The following is a 20,187-nucleotide window of genomic DNA, read 5'->3' as shown; positions in this document are numbered from 1 at the left end:
TTAGGGCGTGGGTCAGGTAAGTGTGTGATTGTGTGGACATGAGGGTTTGGGCGGGGTAGGTGAGTTAGGGTTAGGGCTCGGGTGAGGTGAGTGTGCGATACTGACGGACCTTAGGGTTAGGGTTAAGGTAAGTGGATAGTTAGTGGTGTGTGTAAAGTTTAGTATAGGGTTAGTTGTAAGATTTTAGGTGTATGTGTGTGGATTGCTGTTTGTTTGATGTGCTTGTGTTGTGTGTATGTGTTTTGGAACAGGAATTTTTTTCCCCAGGAAAAAATTCGCTGTTCTGCATGTTCGATATTTTCAGCTTTTGCTGAATAGGGTTCGATATTAGAACATTCAAAGTTTTGAAACTTCGATGTTCTAATATAGACCCAAATTAAATGACTTGGTTTAGGCCATAAAGATTTTACCTCACAGGTCTGAATGCAGACAGAGACACAATGTGAAAAGGTGGAAGTGTTGGAATGTTTTACAGCTTCCAAATGCTATATTAAGCCTTAGCAGAGTTCTATGTGTGTATTGTGACACATCTGTACCAAATCCTGGCTCAGTTCTTAGTGGGGGTATTGTAGGAACCGCAGAGTCAAGTGACCAGATGTGATGTCAGTCAGTAGCCAGTAATGAAATTGTATTTGAATACTAGTGGGATATGTGACAGATGCATTATGTTATTAGACCTGACAAGAGACACTCATCTACCTTCATCTTGCCATGCTTTAGTAAGTGACTAGGGAAACAGAAGTTATGTTCTTACCGTAACATTCCATCTGTGCTGTTGATCTTCATTCATTCATGATGGATGGGTCTCGGTTCCATCTTTGGAATAACTCGGCTGTTATAACAAGGTTGCGTCAGCCAAAAAACTCTCGAGCTAAAATTATGCATAATGCCCCATCTCCTCAGATCAAGTTTGCTCGTAGGAAAGGAAAGCTGAGGCTTTGTCTGAGCAAATGCCCTATCATGAAGCTAGGACCAAATCCGAACCTCCAGGAGTTTTTTGGAGGGGGTAGGAGGGTAGGATGTCATGAATGAATGAAGATCATCAACACAGATGGAATGTTATGGTAAGAACATAACTTCTTTATCTGATGTTGCTAATCTTCATTCATTCATGATGGATGTGACAGAGTCCCTAGCTACTTTATTTCCTGGGAGGCACTATGGAAGGGTATTCCTGAGCACCACTGAGCCAAATGATGCTCTCCCCTTGGAGACCAAGTCCAATTTGTAATGAGTGATAAAAGTATGAGGAGTAGCCCATGTGGCTGCTGCACAAATGTCATACATAGAAGCTCTAGAATGAAAAGTGACTGAAGTTGCAACTGATCTGGTTGAATGTGCTTTGATTTTAGTAGTTCGATGGAGTTGGTTTTGTTGGTAGGCAAAGGAAATACAGTCTCTCGGCCATTTTGCCAAAGTTACTTTAGTAACAGGTTTTCCCAATTTGGGTCCTGAAAAAGACAAGAACAATTGGTCAGATTTTTGTAGTGATTTAGTCCTATCCAAGTAGAAGCATAATTGTCTATGCACATTCAATAAGTGCAAGCAATATTCTCCTTTATTAGAAAAATTTGGGAAGAAACTGGCAGGTCAGTGGATTGATTAATACTCAGTTCTGAAACAACTTTGGGCAGAAAGGATGGGTTAGTCTGAAGTGATACTCTCACTTTGTGGAAAACTATGTAAGGGCGCTTTAAGCACAAACCCCATAATTCTGATATTCTTCTTGCTGAGGTAATTGCTTACAAGAATAATGTTTTCCAAGACAAAGATTTCATATCGCAAGTGGCAGCATGGTCAAAGGGAGGATGAGTCAAAGTTTGTAAGACCAGCATCAAATTCCAAGGTTCAATCAGCTCCTTGAAGGGTGGTTTGATATGTGTGACTCCCTTCAAGAAAGTTGTACAGAGGCAGTGAGATATTAAAGAGGAATCTTGGAAACCATTATGAAAGCTTGAGATAGCTTTTTCGAAACAGTCACCAAGGCCATTGATGAGGGAAAGGCAGTCCATACAGCCTACCTTGACCTTGCAAAGGCTTTCGACACAATACCCCACTCAGGTATTGTAGAAAAACTTACCAGCTTAAATGTAAACCCATGTCACAAGATGGGTTGCAAACTGGCTTAAGGACAGAACCCATAGGGTTAGAGTTGCTGGCGCTGTGTCAGACTCCAAGCCGGTCACAAGTGGTGTCCCACAGGGCTCAGTCCTTGGCCCCCTATTGTTTGGCATCTACTTCTCAGAAGTACAGGCCAACATGGGAGGACTTTGGCTGACAAAGTTTGCAGACGACTGCAAACTGGGCGCCATAGTGGAAAGTGTATCGGACATGGATATCCTTCAGAAGGGACTCACGGAAACAGATAGCTGGTGCCAGAGCCATGGCCTGAAGTTAAACGCCAAAAAATGTATAGTCATACCCTTCGGGAAAAACAAGGTAACCCCAAGCTACCATATAGGTGGCAATCCACTAAGCACAGAAGAGGTTATCAGGGACCTGGGGACCCAGGTTGACAGTGGCCTTTCTTTTGACACTCACGTTGCTAAAGTGGTTAGAAAGACCTTCTACATTGCCCACCTGATCCTGAAGGGATTCACATCCAGATCTAGTGAGGTCATTGTTCCCCTGTACTCTTCACTTATCAGACCAATGATCGAGTACAATGCCCCATTCGGGATGTATCTCACCCGACATCTGCAGCAATTGGAGAGACCCCAAAAGTTCCTCACCAAAAGGATAAAGGGACTCCAAAATCTGTCATATGCTGCCAGATTGAAGAAACTCCAGCTCTATTCAGTCGCATACCGGCTGCTCAGAGGTGACATGTGCCTGACATACAAGGCCATGTCCAACCCGGAATTAATGGACATGCTCCACCTCACAAAATCCAAATCCACCAAAACCACTAGAGCAAGTGACTTAAACCTTAGCACGGATATAAATAGGACGTGCTGGAGGGATAGATTTATCACTCAGAGACTCCCTATGCTGTGGAATAAAATCCCGGTCCATGTGAGGCAGAGCACCTCGCTGACTCTGTTCAAGAGAAATCTAGACCTGTGGATGGGAGATCGTAGGTTTACCCCGGGAATCATCTCTGTGTCACTGCTGGACAGAGGCACAACAAACTAATGGGCACAGTATTTTTTCATATAAGGGGTGGCGTAAGCCACAAAAATTTGGGCTAGGCTTATAAATGCCTTAGGGCAGATAGCCTAGTATAAACCTATGAACCTAAGTGGACGTGGATAGTAGAAGCTGAAACTCCTGAATGGAGTAGAATTGATAAATACTCCAAAACCGAACTAATCGAAATTAAAAAGGGGTATAGTCCTTTTTCTCAAGACCAAAACATGAATCTGTTCCATTTGCTAAGATAAATCTTCCTGGTGGATGGTTTATGGGAAGCCAGAAGAATCTTTTGTACAGGGGAAGATAGATTACTCTGCTCAGCAATTACTAGAAGTGGAGGAACCAATCTGTCAGCTTGAGGCTCAATAGGTTTGGATGGATCACCCCTTGTGGATGTGACAGCAATCCCGAAGTTAGATCCAGAATCCATGGTTGGTGAACCAGGTGAAGCCAAAGGAAAGGGAACCAGACTTGGGGCCAATAGAGTGCAATGAGGATTACTTTGCTTCTCAACCGAAGAGCTTTCTTTAGAAATTGTGGGATCAGAGGAAAGGGAGGAAAGACATAAAGTAATCCTGTGGGTCAACAGTGTACTAAAGCATCCCTCGGGGACTCCCACTGAGGGGGGATTAAGGTGAAGTAGCTGCTGCATTTCTGGTTGGTGGGAGACACCAAAAGACAGCATCAAGGCTGACCCCAGTGACTGACAATCTCCGCTGCTATGACAGGATTGAAGGACTACTCATGAGGCAGGAGAATGCATCTACTCAGTGTGTCCGCAATCACTTTGGAATCCCCAGGAATGTGCATTGCTATCAGAAAGCAGTTGGAAGATATCACCCATTGCCAGACTCTCATGGCTGCTCAACACAACAGGTAGGATTTGGTTCCCCCCTTGTTTGTTGATATATCAGACAACCGACATGTTGTCTGACTGGATAGCAGTTGTTCCTGATGGAAGGACAAACTGGAATGCTTGCAACACCAGAAACACCACCCTCAGTTCTAGGACATTGAGATGAAAGTTGGCCTCCACAGTGGACCAACTGCCTTGGACTGTCTTTCCCTGAAAATGCCCCACCCCATCAGGGATGTGTCTGTGGTCACTATGGCTTTGGGTTGAGAGGGTGAGAAGGGGTGACTCCATAACTCCTTTTCTGGCTTCATCCACCAATTCAAGTCTTGTTTGCAGCGGTTTGTTATTCAGATCGGAAAGGACATGGGGTGTGTTAACAGGGACCACTGTGATGCCAGGAGCCATTGTAGTAGTCTCATGTATAGCCTTGCTAGAGGAACTATAGTAATCATTGCTGCTATTGATCCTAGTAGTTGAAGGGCTGCATGAGCTGGGACTTTGTCCTGAGAGAGTATCACTTGGAGTTGGGATCTTAGTCTTTGAAGCCTGTGAAGCGGAAGGGCAACCAGGCAAGACAGTGAGTCAAATGTTCCTCCTATGAACTCTAGATTTTGAGTAGGTACCAGTTTTGACTTTTCTTCGTTTATTGAGATCCTTAAGGAACTTGCTAGTTGTAGAGTGTAGTGCAAGGCAAGAAGCAGTAAACACTTGGTAGGGGCAGTAAAGAGCCAATCGTCAAGATACAGAAACATCCAGAATCCTTGTAGTCTCAAGTGGGCTGTTACTACTGCCATACATTTGGTGAACACTCTGGGGACTGTGGAGAGGCCAAAGGGCAACACTCGAAATTGGTAGTAATTGGCTCCCAGCCGGAAGTGGAGAAATCTCCTGGAGCATTCGTCCATTTTTATATAGTACGCATTCCTGGAGATCTATCGATCACATCCAGTCATCTTTCTCCAGAAAGGAGAATAGATTGAACCGTAACCATCTGGAATTTTGTTTGTCTGACAAACTTGTTTAGGATGCTGAGGTCCAAAACTGGCCTCCAGTTCCCTGTCTTTTTTGGCACTAAAAAGAACCTTGAGTAAAATTTGGATTCTGTCTGGTCTGGTGGGACTGTTTGGATGACTCTTTTTAGAAGCAGTTTTTGAATTTCCTGTGCTGCTGCATCCCATTGACTGGGAGGAACATCAAGGATTTGCCTTTGCAGTCTCGGGCAAAGATCGAAAGGGATGTGATAACTTCTGGTAATTATCGTCTACATCTAAGAATCTATCACTATGGAATGCCAGACTAGGTGGTGCAGAGAAGATCTTCCCCTGACTGCTTCCAGAGGCAAGCAATCAGGCCGCTCTTCAGGATCGCTGGCAGGGTTGTCCAGAGTAAGAATCTCTGAACCCCTGGTTATGCAGACCCCCTCTGCCTTAGGGAGGACATCTTCCTGATGTGTTCCACCCTCTGCCCAGGGAGAAAACTCGCCACGTGTGTCACAGAAAGGCACTTGGGATTGTCTAAACCACATCTTTCCACTTCTCTGATTCCTAGAGTAGGATCGTTGGGGAGTGGAAAAACATACGCCCACAGCAGACAGGGTCTTGCTGTCCTTTTCACACCTGCCTGTGTCCTTAACCTTTGGACCGAAAAGGGAGGAACCGTCAACAGCAGCATTGACAAAGGAAGACTTAAAAGGGTCCGCAAAGCTACACAAGAGCATCCAGGCATGACGTCTCATGACAATGCCTGTACCCGCTACTCTGGCTGCTCCTAAGGTAGTATGAGAAATCAACCGCATGGACAAATTAGATATGGATTCCAGGGTGGCAAGCTGTGAGGCAACTTTGTCACATACCTCATCAGACACAGCTCCTGCAAAGGTTCCTGAGAGTTCCATGATCAGGTCCCTCTGGAAACAGGTAAAGTGTGCCAAGTAATTCAATGACCACATGGCAAAGGTCGATGAAGCATACACCCACTTCCCTAGTCTGTCCATCGTCCCAGACTCCCTCTTTGGACAATGGACAGCAGGACTCTCCTCAGCGAGTTCCTTTCCAGTGGCCGCAACCACCATAGCGTCTACTGCCAAACCGTTGGACCAATGAGGGTGATCCTCTGGAAGGGAGAGTATTTTGTCCATTCTATGGAGGATTGGCTCAACTGTATCAGGACTCTTCCAGGTGTGCTGCATGATGAGCTTCACTAATTCATCTGCAGGCGGGGTCACCCAGGAAGTAGAGGGTAAAGCATGGAAAGCCTGCAAAAATACAGATTCCTCAGAGGAAGGGTTAGTGGGCTTTCAGTCACTCCACTGCTTTAACATTTCTAGTATATCTCCAAAGGAGATAACCTCAGGGGGTGACCGTGGGGACCCATCCCCCTCATCGTAATCTGTATCATATGTAAGGGATTCCTCAGGGGAATCCACGTACTTCCTCTTGCACGATCTCTTATGGGGTGGCTCTTCGGGGGGGGGGGTGTCTGAAAAGGACTCCGAAGAAGGGGTGCCCTGTAGTAGGGTATCTTGAGGTTCCTGCAGCTGATGTCCCAGTGTAGTGGACTGTGTCAGCTGCGGAGCAGAGGACATGTATATGTGGCATTCCTGTGCCGAAAGAGCCAGATGTGAACCTGCTGAAGAGAGTGCCCTCTCCATAACCTGGAAGGCAGGCCCACCGGAAGAGGGATGGGAGCCGGGAACCGAGACAGACAACCCGGGAACCAGGGTTACACCCCACTAAGATGAATCCACCCCCAGGGAAGGAGACGTGAAAGGACTCGGAGCTATCAAAGCAACTGGAACTTTAGACGGCAGCGCAGAAAAAATGGGTGCCGTACTAGAGGTTATGGTGTCGTCAGATGAGTCACAGTCTCAAGGGTAGGTCGACTCCAGTTGAGTCGTGGACCACAGGGTAGGCTCCAGAAAGTTGATATGATCTACCAGTGGAACTGAATGAGCTGGCACTGGGATAGGAGTTGGCATCAAGGGCTCCAAGACTTTATTTTGAACGAATGGAGTAAGTTTACTGAATTTGCAGATCTAACTTCATTTAAAACAAATGTACTTAAAATTGTTTAAAGAAAAAGTAATAACCTTAAGGACATTTTAGAAAGAGGAAATTCAAGAAGGTTAACAGGCATTAGTAATAGGAGACTAGGTACCTACAAGTGTGGAGCATGTGGTCAATGTGTGCATATTTTAAATGAAGGGCAAGTGAGCATCCCTAGTAGGAATTTTGAGATGGTAGCAGACTCATTTTATAACTGTAATTCTACTGGGGTTGTTTACTTAGCCCTATGTGGGCCTTGTAGGGCATTTTATATAGGTAAGACAGAGATAAAGCTCCATAATCGAATATATGAACATAATCGTGATATTTACAATAATAAAGAAACAAATGCCCTTTATAAACATACTAAAACCTGTAAAGAAAATAGATTTCATTTTTTTGTGATGGAGAAGGTCCCTGTGGATTGGAGAGGTGGGGCTTGGGAAGCAAAATTGGAATATCGCAAACTTTTTTAGCAAGTAAAACTTGAAGCTAACAACTTCCCAGGATTAAATGGTTACATTAATATAGTTCCTCTATTGAACTTAGGGCTGCAAGTTATAATTTTATACTTGGTAATTTTGGCAATGCACTGTAACATATTACGGAATTGGTTAACATTATAATCTAACACTTTTCTAACAAGTTGTGTGGTCAGAAATGTAATATATATTTTAAATAATATTTTAAATACAGTTTGGAAATATTATTTTATGTGTGTTTAATATTTATTAGGGGAGGAGATTATTGATGTTTTTAACTCGATTGGTTAATTTGAACTAGATTAAAGTATTTAAGGGACTTTTTTAGTGAACTGGAGTATCTGATTAAGTTTTTGATAGACGAAAACGTATTTTATGTGTGGAAGCATTAACGTTATGTGCTTTGACTACAGACCGTATTAAACCTGGTTTCATTTTCGAGTGTGGGTGCTTTCCATTGATGTGTACCAAGTTTAAAGTGCTGAATCAAGGTAAAATAATAAACATAGATAAAATTTGGTTTACGGTCCAAAAAAAAAAAAACACTACGCATTAAGTATTTTAGTCTATATTGGCTATGAGGTCTGCTTAAAAGTGCAACATTGTGCCTCTGCATTACTCTGTGATTTATACAGCTCTTACTGGAATGTGAAACTATCTATGGTCTCTGAGACAGAATTTGAAAATGAACATTCCTGCATTGGTCTAATACAGTGATGCACAGGACTGTGCAGTTTGCCACCTGCATAGTAAACAGTTAAAACTGAGGAGATAACGTGAAAGAACCAATAGAATGCAGTTAGAACTCCAGTCAACAGTGTTCACTCCTCAGAAATAGCAGCAAATTATCCTCTACCATTGTATAACAACTAAACCCACACCAGAAAACCAATTGAAACTGCAATTTAATGTAGATGTGGGGGAAAAGTGAAAGAGTACAGGGGGAATATTTAGTTTAATCAAAATGGAGATGCTGTTTAACACAATAACATCCAAGTGACTGTTCATTCATCCATCCATCCATCCACAACCCCTTTTTTCCATTTTTACGTATGAGGTCAGGGTGTCAACAGTAACAATCATCCAGAGTCAAGTTATACACTGCCAGGTGGCTAGCCCTGCCATGACAGTTATTCCACACCACAAACTCACCTATGGCCAATTTAGTGTGTCCAGTCCATCTACTTACTACATGTCTTTTGACTGTGGGAGGAAAATGGAGTACCTGGAGGAAACCCAATCGAACACACAGGGGACATGCAGACTCTGCACTGAAGATGTCTCAGATGAGAACTGAACCAAGGAAACTCTTGCTGTGAGGCAACAATTCCATCTGCTGCACCACTATGTAATACAGAAATGTTCTTGTTTTCTTGAGGTTTGAGTTTAAAAACCCTGAAAACTCTTCTCAGCACATGTACCACCAGTACAGCTCTCCTGAAGCATTTAGAAAAGAAGTCAGGCAAATGGTGACAAACAGTTAAACTGAGTAGATAAAGTGAAAGAACCAACAAAAGAGCAGCTAGAACATTTATATGTTTCATTTTGAAAGAAGGGGCTATACCCTTGGACTTCTGTTCCTGTAAGTAAGCTCCCTATACAAAAAAAGAGGACTTTATTGGAATGCTCTGGACTGGAAGAGAATGCACAAAAGGAACCCCAGACTGACATAAACCTGACTGTCCCACTAAAGTAGCTCTTGAACCAAACAGGGAATGATTGGGATTTCTTTGTTGAAAGAATTCTGGTGTTGAATCCATATTGACCTGAATATCACTGGGGAAGTACCTCCTTTGAAGTTCTGCATAAGAAATTATTAAGATAGCTGAAGCCAAGAACCCCAGTGCTTTTAAGCACTTTTCCCAGGAGTGTTTAAAAGCCCTGGGGTTCGTGGCTTCAGATTCAGGATTTGCTAGAGAAAGAAGCTAAGTCATGTAAAGACCCAAGACTGTCTGAATTGTGATATCCATTACGCTGCTTAAAAAAAACTCTGGCAAAACAAATCACGGAAGATTTCTTTAGTTTGAGAGTAAACCTAGACTCTGTAGGATGTTCATTAAAAACTTCAAAGCCTTTAGAAGATCTGAAACAAAGAAAGCATGAATTAGACAATTGTTCAGATAAGGATATATGTGGAGCGAGACACTTTGTAAATACCCTTGCTGCTATGGAAAGCCGAACTTGGTAACGAAGCAAACTGATACCGCCTGCCCAAGCCAAAGAATCTTGAACATTTTCTGTGACTTTTGTGGAGTATGATGAACAGATAGGCATCCTTTAAGTCTCCAGTTGTCAAAAGAGCAGAACACTTGAGTGAAGAAGAGGCAACAGAGTTTGAAAAGAAGAGCATTTTTTAACAAGGAACTCTTAAAAGATGTTGAGTCTGGACAGGTCTAGAATAGGCCTCCAAACTGCTGCCTTTCTAGCGACCAGAAAGAGTCCTGAATGGATAGAATTCCATTCCCTCTCTGATTAGAAGGTACTTTTTTTAAGAACCGTGACTGGACAATATTTGAAATAACAGGATGAATAATGAGTGGTCCTTTGGTATCTGAAAAATGCCCAATAGAGCAGGTTTGGAATTCCACTGAAGTTAGTAACTTCTGTCTGTGATGTTCAAAACCCAAGCATCACAAGTGATTGTTTCCTTCGAGCCAAGGAGAGTTTGTCATTAGTTTTGGAAGGACAGCCAGGCTGGGGAAGGGCAACAGGAGGGGATAATCAGGCCTAATTTGCATTAGTGTTTAAACCCTGGAATCCAGACTTTGTCTTTTTATTTCTGAAATGACTTTTGGAAATTTTTGCTGTTGCTTGGATAGAGTCTATTTTCAAAAGAAAGTAGATGGTCTTAAAGGTTTACTATCAAAATTGCGAACGTCATAACATAATCCGTTCAAAATGCCAACCAAACATGTTGAATTCCTGCATATTAATTAGCTGACATTGTCAAATCAAAATACCCAAGATTTCGAATTTGGCAGTTTCGATGTCAGTCATAATTCTCTTACCTGCTAAGACTTACCTGCCTGCTTTCCCGCAGTATGAATGCATGCCCCCCACACCGTCTGCAAACGAAATATTCCAACTCTGAGATTGCACTACAGTGAGGAAAAGGATAAATTTCCCAATCAGCACTGAACCGCAATCTCTTTTCTTAACATCAACCACACATATGCGAATGGACAGTGGCATTCGCTTCACAAGACACTCGCAGAACTGAAGTTCGACAATACAGGAATCAGCCAACTGATGTTCGGCATTCCTGTCTTCACCAAACCTTCATTCTTCATTTTGATATAAACCGGTCTTAAAAGATAATTTCTATTATATCTAGGAAGAGATGTAAGGAAGAGATGATTTACAACTTGTATAACCTTATTCCTTTCTTCCATCTTTTTGAATACTTCAACTGAAGGATCCCCAAACAAGAAATTGCTATCTAGAGGGGCATTCAATAGCTGTGCCTTAACATCTTCAGGTAGAGACTGGAGCAATAGCCAAACGTTCCTTCGAAAGACAGGGCTAATACCTGCAGTACTTGAATCTGCATCTATGGCACGATGTCCATATTTAATATGATGTTTAGCTGTTTGTGAGGTAAAATGTAACATTTCTAAAAGATTATATCTCAGGTTTTAATTAGGAATCTCAGCCATTTTCTGACCCATGTTGTCCAGGATTTTTAACAAAAATGTAACCATGTGTGTTTGACATCTGATAACCTGTAGAGACAGCGTAGAAAAAGTATAAACTTTCTTACCATAGCCATCAAAAGCTCTGCTCTTTTTGTCATTATGAAGGGGGTTTGGGACAAGAACTAATGTAGATCCCCTTTCTAAACCCACAGAGATGACAGCAGGGTCAGCAAAAAGATTTTTATACAGAAATGTATATGCACCCTAAGCCCTATAAAATTTAATCAGATTTTTTTTTAGGAACAAGAGACTGAGAATCAGGAAAAAACAAAGCTGAAACAAAAGTATCTTCTAAAGTTCCAAGCACATTAGGAATGGCTATAAATTTGTGAATATCCAAACGAAGAAGATCAAAATATTTCAGTTGGCTATCAGAAATCTCCCTCTCCTCGTATCTGAAAAGTTCCTTTATTTTAGAAATGGTTTCACCAAAGGGAATTTCTCATTTGGGGAATCAGAGGAAATGGTATCTTCCACACCTGATTCATAATCAGAAGGAAAATGAGGCTGAGAGGCATAATCTAAGTCCTCAACATCTGAAAGATCCTACTCTTCTGAGGAAGATTCCTTTTTTTTCTTTCCAAAAGACTAGGGGAAGCAGAAGCTATGTGGGCTGTAGAGCATAAGAAGCTTTTAATAACCTTGTGTGTAAGAAAGCCCTCATCTTAAGAAGTCTGAGGAATAACTATTTCACAGGAAGCTTTCATGGGAGTTTGAGAAGGAAGAGGAAGAGGAGCAGGAGATAAACTGCTTTTTGTTGTCTTTTCCTTGGGACGTAAGCTTGAGGCTTTTGCTGTAACAGCTGGACATCCATTCTATAACCCCCAATCTCTCTCCTCACCAGAATTTGATGTACACTTTGCATTTCTTAATATCTAATTTTTATGATATGCCTTTCAGCCATTGGCAGCCTTATCTCCTAAAAAGAGCATACCTGTCACTGCCATTTACTGCAGTTTCAAAACATACCACATTTCAAAATTCACAGCTGTCTTTTAAAATAAGTGACGAGATGCTGCCTTCAGAAGCTCATCCCCAGGGAAAATGCTTCAAGAGAAAGCGTCTCATGTTTCATTGAATGAGGTTACCCAAATAAAAGATTATGCTTTCCATCACTCGACTACTTGAAAGGAATTAGTTCTCATAAGCTGTTGCAGTTATTTGACAAGTTTTGATGAGAGATGTTATGCCCACCTTTGAACACACACACAGCCCCATGTAATGTTGATAAGCAACACTGTGACAACTGTCATTCATCTGTCTTTTAAGAATCTCTTTACTCTTGATTATGGACTAGGAACCATTCTCATTTTCTGCTGATCAGAACTGTCCACACTATGCTTCAAAATCATAAAAAAATAATTCTTTTGTGTTCTTTGTCTTTAATTTAATTTAATAAACATCTGCCATTTCATCCATTTAGATCACTAATCACTTTGCTGCAGTAGTTTTATTCTGACACTTTTGTGCCACTTGCTGTTAGTCAAGGGCATATATGTTTGTTATATGATACAGTTACACATGTGATTTGTAATTACTAACAACCAATTTCATACTTATTGCTCTAAATTAGCAACAAAAGCTTAAGTGAGAGATCTAAAGATGTCCTTGTGCATAGCTTTTGCATTTTGATGTTTCCAAATTTTTTTAGCAAAGTACTCTAATAGAAAAAGTATTTATAAGTATAACATTTCATATCAAAATTAAATATTTCAGTTTCAGGTTAATTTACTAGTTTTAAGACAAGCATTTATTATTTGCTTACAGCTTGCTGACCAGGAAAGTAAGCTGGATGTAGGGCCCTTTTAAGTCATCTGCCTGTCCCAAGGCAAAGACAAATACATGAATAAATTGTTAAACAAAACTATTACATTTCTCATTGATTTAAGTATTAATAAAAGGATTCTAACAGAAAGCAAAGTATTACCTTACAATTGGTATAAGATTTATGAAAAAACAACAATGATTTAGCACAGCGTTTTGTGCTTAAATTGGTAATTAACTGTAAGAAGTTTCCCTGGTTGGGGGGGGGGGGGGATTTCTTAAGGGCCTATATTACAAGACCAAAGACACGTTCTTTCGAATGCATCTTGGTCGAACATAAAAGGCTGAAAACGCAAAATATTGAAGCGGCTGTTAGGAGAATTCTTTCCCTGGGAAAGATTTCACTTGGCCGCTTCGGTACTTTGCCGTTTTTGGCACTGTAGCGCGGTCTTGAAGTTGGTACATTTAAGTAGGGGGGTATGGGGGGCGAAGGCCCCCCCCCACCTAGTATAATGTTTGAAATTGTTTTATTTATTTATTTATTTATTTTGTTGTTGGAACAGCGATTTTTTCCCTTGGAAAAAAATTGCTGTTCTGACACTTCCACATTTTAAGCTTTTGCTTACATAGGGTCGATTAATCACTGTTCTCTTTTATAAGCGTTTGGTGATCTAATATAGACCCTTTCAAAATTACAGCTACAGATAGATTAATTAAAAAACATACATACTAGTGTTGTGTACCCTTAAGAAGAGCCTTTCCTCAAGAAATAAAGTTTGTTCCTGTAAGTATATGAGCTTTGGCAGGGTTTTGTGATATGTACAGCTGAAAGTGTCTCACAATCTAGTTTATAACTTTGCAACACATCAGACTGAGGCAGGTGCTACAGAATTTGATGGCACAAATGCTTGAGGAGAATGGAAGATGTTTTAAAAGCATAATAAATAAATCACTAAGCTACAGCAAGAAACTACAAAAAAGCACATACATTCTCCAAATGCCTATATTGATAAGTACACAGTTTTTAATGTGAATCTAATCATCGGGGATAAAAATGGAAGGGAAAGAAGACAATAAAACGCATAATGGAAGGTAGGCAAAGAAGAAAAAGAATGATGAAGGGAAAAGATGGAAGGCAGAAATGGTAAATATAAAAAGGATATTGAAAAAATGGAAAAAGAAAATGAAGTATAGAAAGTGATGTGGAAGGGGAATAAAACATAAAAGGCACTTGTGTAGCATTCTAAAAACATGTTCTACTCAAACCACAAGGTAGGAGTATTGGACGCAAAAGTGAATGATTAAGTGCTTTCGTTCTCTAATAAAAATAACAAAAAACTTCATCAGAATCTAAAATCCAAATTACCATTCAGTTTAAAAACTGTACTGAAAAATCATGTGATTAAAAAACCTCCAATCACAATATTTGTGAATGTAGAGAATACCAATTTAATTTCACATACATAGACCAGGAAAAACAAAAACAAACTGATAAAAAATTCTGAAGCACTATAGCAAAGACGGCAATGCAAAATTGAGTTTGTTTTCTAATTTAATAAGAAACACATACAGTTGGTACCAACTGTATGTGTTTCTTATTAAATTAGAAAACGAACTCAATTTTGCATTGCCGTCTGCTATAGTAATTTCAAATACAGCGGAAATGAGTGTGATTTATGACTTACATAAAACACAGTACTTAATGCAGGGTCTATGTTAAATCATCGGACGCTTAAAAAAGCGAACAATGATTTATTCCAAGGAAAAAAAATTGCTGTTGCACAAAAAAAAAAAAAATTATAAAACATAACATAAAATGGGGGGCTTTGCCCCCTCACCCCCCCTACTTGAGATTGCACTAAAGTGACGAAAACGGCAAGTAATGGAAGCAGCCAAGCATTTCTTTCCCAGGGAAAGAATTCGCTTATATGCAGTTTTGCTATTTTGCCTTTTCGTGCTTTCAAGTTCGATCAAGACACATTCGAAATAATGCGTATTCGATCATTTAATAGGAACCCTTAGAGCATATAGGCTTCTGTAATACTGTAAGCAATACTAACGTTTCTGTGCTAGCAAGAAACATTTAATATTAATGCAATCATTTAAACCTGGGTGTTTGCCTGATCGTAATTTGACCTGCCAACATGATTCCATGCATTCCCACCATACCTTGTAGTTCCCTGTAAAATCACCCATACTGATAGAATCAAGTTGGAAAATAATAGTGATGGAATCAAGTATGAGAAAAGTGAATTTCTTAAAAGTAGAAAAAAACAAGAGAGTGTTTTGCCAATGCATTGCTCTGGTCTTTGTTTTTGATTGTGAGGGTGTGTTCATATAGTCTGCAACTGAATTTCCTGATGGTCTTTCCCACATAAAAGCAGGGACAGGATTCACATGTGGCTAAGTGCAAAACCCCTCACGAATTACAATCACGCCCTTAATTATGAGCACATTGAATGACAACTGGAAGATTATTTTGGGGAGTAGTCAGCAATGTGGCCACATGCTGGTGGACATTCCACATGCCACTTACCCCAGGACACAGATCACATACCTATTGGTCTGATTATAAGGTGTGATGTCTACATTATACTTGGGTTTTGTGTTTGTTTTCCTGACGTAACAAATCCCCCTATCTTTTTGTGTCATTGCAGGTAACATGGCTGTTGCAGCAATCTTTGGTGTGTTTTGATACTGTATGTATTATACTAATATCACAGTTGGAGTCAATGATTGCCCACAATCTGTAGTCCTTCAGACAGCTGTTTGGACACAGAATATGTATGTCATTTGTGATGTTTATGACTTAAATAATGGACAGGAAAGGGCCTAGCAGACAGCCCTGGTTTACGGACCTGATCACTGGACCTGAGATATAGTTCACATCACACATTTCAACATATTTTTTACACTATGTAAGTGGTCTCGCCACTTGGTGATATAGGTGTTTATGGACACATCTGACAGTGCTGAGTGAATAATTCAGTGTGGACTTGTGTCAAATGTGTTGGGATTGTGAAGTTCAAAAGGATGCTAGTGTTGTCATCATGCATGGACTCGACCTCTTTGAGGACATCTAACAAATGTAACAGACATAGGTTCATAGGTGTGTACTAGGCTAATGGCCCTGGGGCCTTTACAAGCCTAGCCCATAGGATTACCCTGGCATCGTGCCACCTGACCTTAGTTCCAAGTGCCTCTGTCGAGTAAAGCCACTGGAGTGATCCCTGGGGTGAATTTTCTATTTCCCATCCATTCAACAAGATTTCTCTTGAAGAAGGCCAGTGAGATGGTCTGCTTGGCATGCATGGGAAGTCTATTCCATAGCATGGGCAGTCTCTGGGTTATGAACCTTTCACTCCAGCATGTTCTGCTGATTGTGATAATGAGGTTGAGTTCTCTGGAGCGTGTGGTGTGGAGGGATTGGGATTTCTTTAGACACAGCATTTCTAACAGAGCTGGATCAGATATGGCTTTGTAAGTCAAGCAGAGATCGCATCTAGGTAGGCGATATGAGAAAGAGAACAGTTGAAGGTTTTTTAGTCTGTCCATATAGGACAAATGTTTAAGGCCAAGGATCCTCTTTGTGAGGTACTTTTGTTGCCCCATCCAGTTGTTGCAGGTGTTTAGTGAGGTACATGCCAAATGAGACATTGTACTCAATGAATCCGCCACATAACACAAGCACTCAGGTCACTCCAAGGCAAGTACAAATATGACTCAGTCATTGTCCATGCTGGTGTGAATGACCTGAGACGTACCTCCCTGGACTACATGAAAAGAGACATAAAGGAGCTCTCTGAGCATGTAGCCCAGGCCGGTATGACCCTGACCTTGAGTAGCATCTTACCCTCACCAAGAATGATGCCACAATATGAAGACAAGATGATCAATTTCAACAATTGGCTTAAGTACTGATGTCATTCAAAGGGGATCCAATGCCTGTCAGCTTGGGATGATATGCTCGACAAGCCACGATGCTTCGCTAGGGACGGCTTGCACCTGTCACCCCTGGGCTTTCGGATATTGGCAAAGGCTCTTGCTACCCCATAGTGCCTTTTTTATGCAAGGCTCAAAAGACAAACCCACCTCCATAGGTATCACAAGGGATAAGAAACTAAGAGTAATGCTACTCAACGCCAGAAGTCTAAACCTCAAGATGCACGCACTCGAAACTCTCCTTAGCATGGAGAACATCGATATCTGTGCAGTAACAGAAACCTGGTTCAGGGCTCCCGAGAGCACCCCAGCACTACCAGGTTATACCTCATACCATGCTTTTCGGCCCCAAAACTTGGACCGAACCACAAAAGGAGGGGGAGTATCGATATTCATCAAAGATACCCACACCTCCAGGTTGGTGGCAAAGCACAAAGCATCAGAGACTATCCATGTGCAACTAACAGTGGGTAAAACTGCCTTCCAGTTTATAACCTGCTACAGACCACCCTCCCAAACCCAGGAACCCCACTCGGCCTTCATGAGAACACTGGAAAATATGAAGGTCTCACCAAACACCATTATATTGGGCGACTTCAACTACCCAAACAAAGACTGGGAGCATTACTCTAGCTCGAACACCCTAGCCCAAAGGTTCCTAGAATTTATAAACTCAAATGCTATGGAACAACTTGTTACCACTCCCACAAGAGGGGAAAACATACTGGACCTGATCATCACCAACATGGGGACTCTATGCTCCAGACCAGAAGTGTATCCCTCACTGGTAAGATCAGACTATAAACTAATCTCACTGGATATTCACATCCCGATCCTACCCCCTGCCCAGATAACCACAGTGAAAAACTTCTCTAAAGCAAATTTCACACTCCTCAAAACTGAGGTGGAATCCTTCAAAGCCCCCAGGCCTGTGGAAAATACGGCCCAGACCGCAGAATCCTTTATAAACGCATTCTACGAACACCTTCAGGAATGCATGGATCATGCGATCCCAAATAAAACCAAGACCCAATCCTCCAAAGGCAGACGTCCTGTCTGGTGGACCCAGTCATAAACAAACTATACAACAGAAGGAGGAAGCTACTAAATGATAGAGCAAAATCCCAAAAAGGGAAGGCATCACTGATCAGTATTAGCAAAAAACTACGGGCACACATAAAATTGTCTAAGGCCAGCTTCGAGAGAAAAATTGCACAGGACACTAAGGATAATCACAAGGATTTCTTTAGTTATGTTAGGAACCTGGGTGGTAATAACCAGATATGCTCAGAATTAGTCCAAAATGACAAAAAATACACCGAACCCACAGACATTGCCAACATCCTAGCTGACAGGTTCAGCGCAAACTTCTCCCCCCCTCCCCACCAAAAGGGCAAATATCTATCCCAGCAGAGTGCTTCCCCCCTGACATCTCAGATGCTCAGGTAAGAGCCGCCCTCTCCAAAGCAAAAAACACAGCATCAATGGGACCAGACGGTGTCCCGGGCTGCGCCCTACATGAACTCCAAGAAGAGCTAAACCCAAACATAAAACTACTGTTCAATCTCAGCCTTACTACAGGATATGTGCCCAATGAAACTATCGCCCCATAAGCCTGACTAGCTTGGTCTGCAAAGCTATGGAAAGGATCATCATGGACCTCATAAATAAAGATATTGGGGACCTACAAACACTGGATCCTACCCAGTTCGGCTTTGTTAAGGGCAGATCCTGCCTCTTAAACCTGGTTGATTTCTTTGAAACAGTCACCAAGGCCATTGACGAGGGGAAGGTGGTCCACACAGCCTACCTGGACCTCGCAAAAGCCTTCAATACAATACCCCACTCGGGCATTATAGATAAGCTCACCAGCTTAAATATAAACCCCTATGTCACTAGATGGATTGCAAATTGGCTCAAGGACAGAACCCACATGGTTAGAATTGCTGGAGCCATGTCAGACTTCAAACCAGTTACAAGTGGTGTCCCACAAGGCTCAGTCCTGGGACCTCTCTTGTTCGGTATATATTTCTCGGAGGTACAGGCCAACACGGAAGGACTGTGGCTGACCAAGTTCGCAGATGACTGCAAACTGGGCGCCATAATCGACTCTCCAGCCGACACAAGCATCCTCCAAAAGGGCCTCATAGAAACAGACAACTGGTGCCAGAGCCACAGCCTCAAGCTAAATGCCAAAAAGTGCATAGTCATCCCCTTTGGCAAAAACAAAGTGCCCACAAATTACCACATATGTGGTAATCCATTAAGTACAGAAGAAGTAATTAGGGACCTAGGGACCCAAGTTGAAAGCAATCTCTCATTTGACAACCACGTGGGCAAAGTGGTTAGAAAAACATTTTATATAGCCCACCTAATCATGAAGGGATTCACATCTAGATCAGGGGACGTCATCGTGCCTCTTTACTCATCCCTCATCAGGCCCATAATTGAGTACAATGCCCCTTTTGGGATGTACCTTACCAGACACCTGCAGCAACTGGAAAGACCCCAAAAGTACCTCACCAAGAGGATCAAAGGGCTCAAACAGATTCCATATGCTGCCCGGTTAAAGAAACTCCAGCTCTACTCAGTGGCATACCGCCTGTTCAGAGGCGATCTGTGCCTGACGTATAAAGCCATGTCCAACCCGGAATTAATGGACATGCTGCACCTCAGAAAATCCAAATCCCATCGAGTTACGCTCCAAGAGACTTGAACCTCAGCACTGAAATAAATAGGACATGCTGGAGGGACAGATTCATAACCCAGAGGCTCCCTTCACTCTGGAATAAAATCCCAGTCCAGGTTAGGCAGAGTCCCTCATTGACTCTCTTCAAGAGGAATCTTGATGAGTGGATGGGAGATCGTAGGTTTACCCTGGGTATCACTTCTGTGTCACTGTTAGACAGAGGCACAGTATACTAACCTCGAAAAAGGGCATAGCAAAATAAATTTAAAATGGGTGGCGAAAGCCAAACACATTCTGGCTAGGCTTATAAATGCCCTAGGGCAGATAGCCTAGTATGAACCTATGAACCTATGAATGGCCTAATGAAAGAAGAGTAGAGGGAGATAATGACCTCTTTCTTCCTGGATGCAAAACCCTTAGTAATGAGATGTGCCACATAGAAGCACTTTCTGACCACAGTGGCAATGTGGTGGTCAAAAGAGAGGTTGCTGTCAACCTGTGTTCCCAAATCACTTATAACGCCTTCTGTGTTCAGTAGACTACCATCGATGTGGTAATTCATGGGAACCGGGTTTTTCCC

The sequence above is a fragment of the Protopterus annectens genome, chromosome 9.part0 (assembly GCF_019279795.1).
Source record: "Protopterus annectens isolate FY-2018-M chromosome 9.part0, PAN1.0, whole genome shotgun sequence".
Classification (NCBI taxonomy): domain Eukaryota; kingdom Metazoa; phylum Chordata; order Ceratodontiformes; family Protopteridae; genus Protopterus; species Protopterus annectens.
This window is presented reverse-complemented; position numbering follows the sequence as displayed.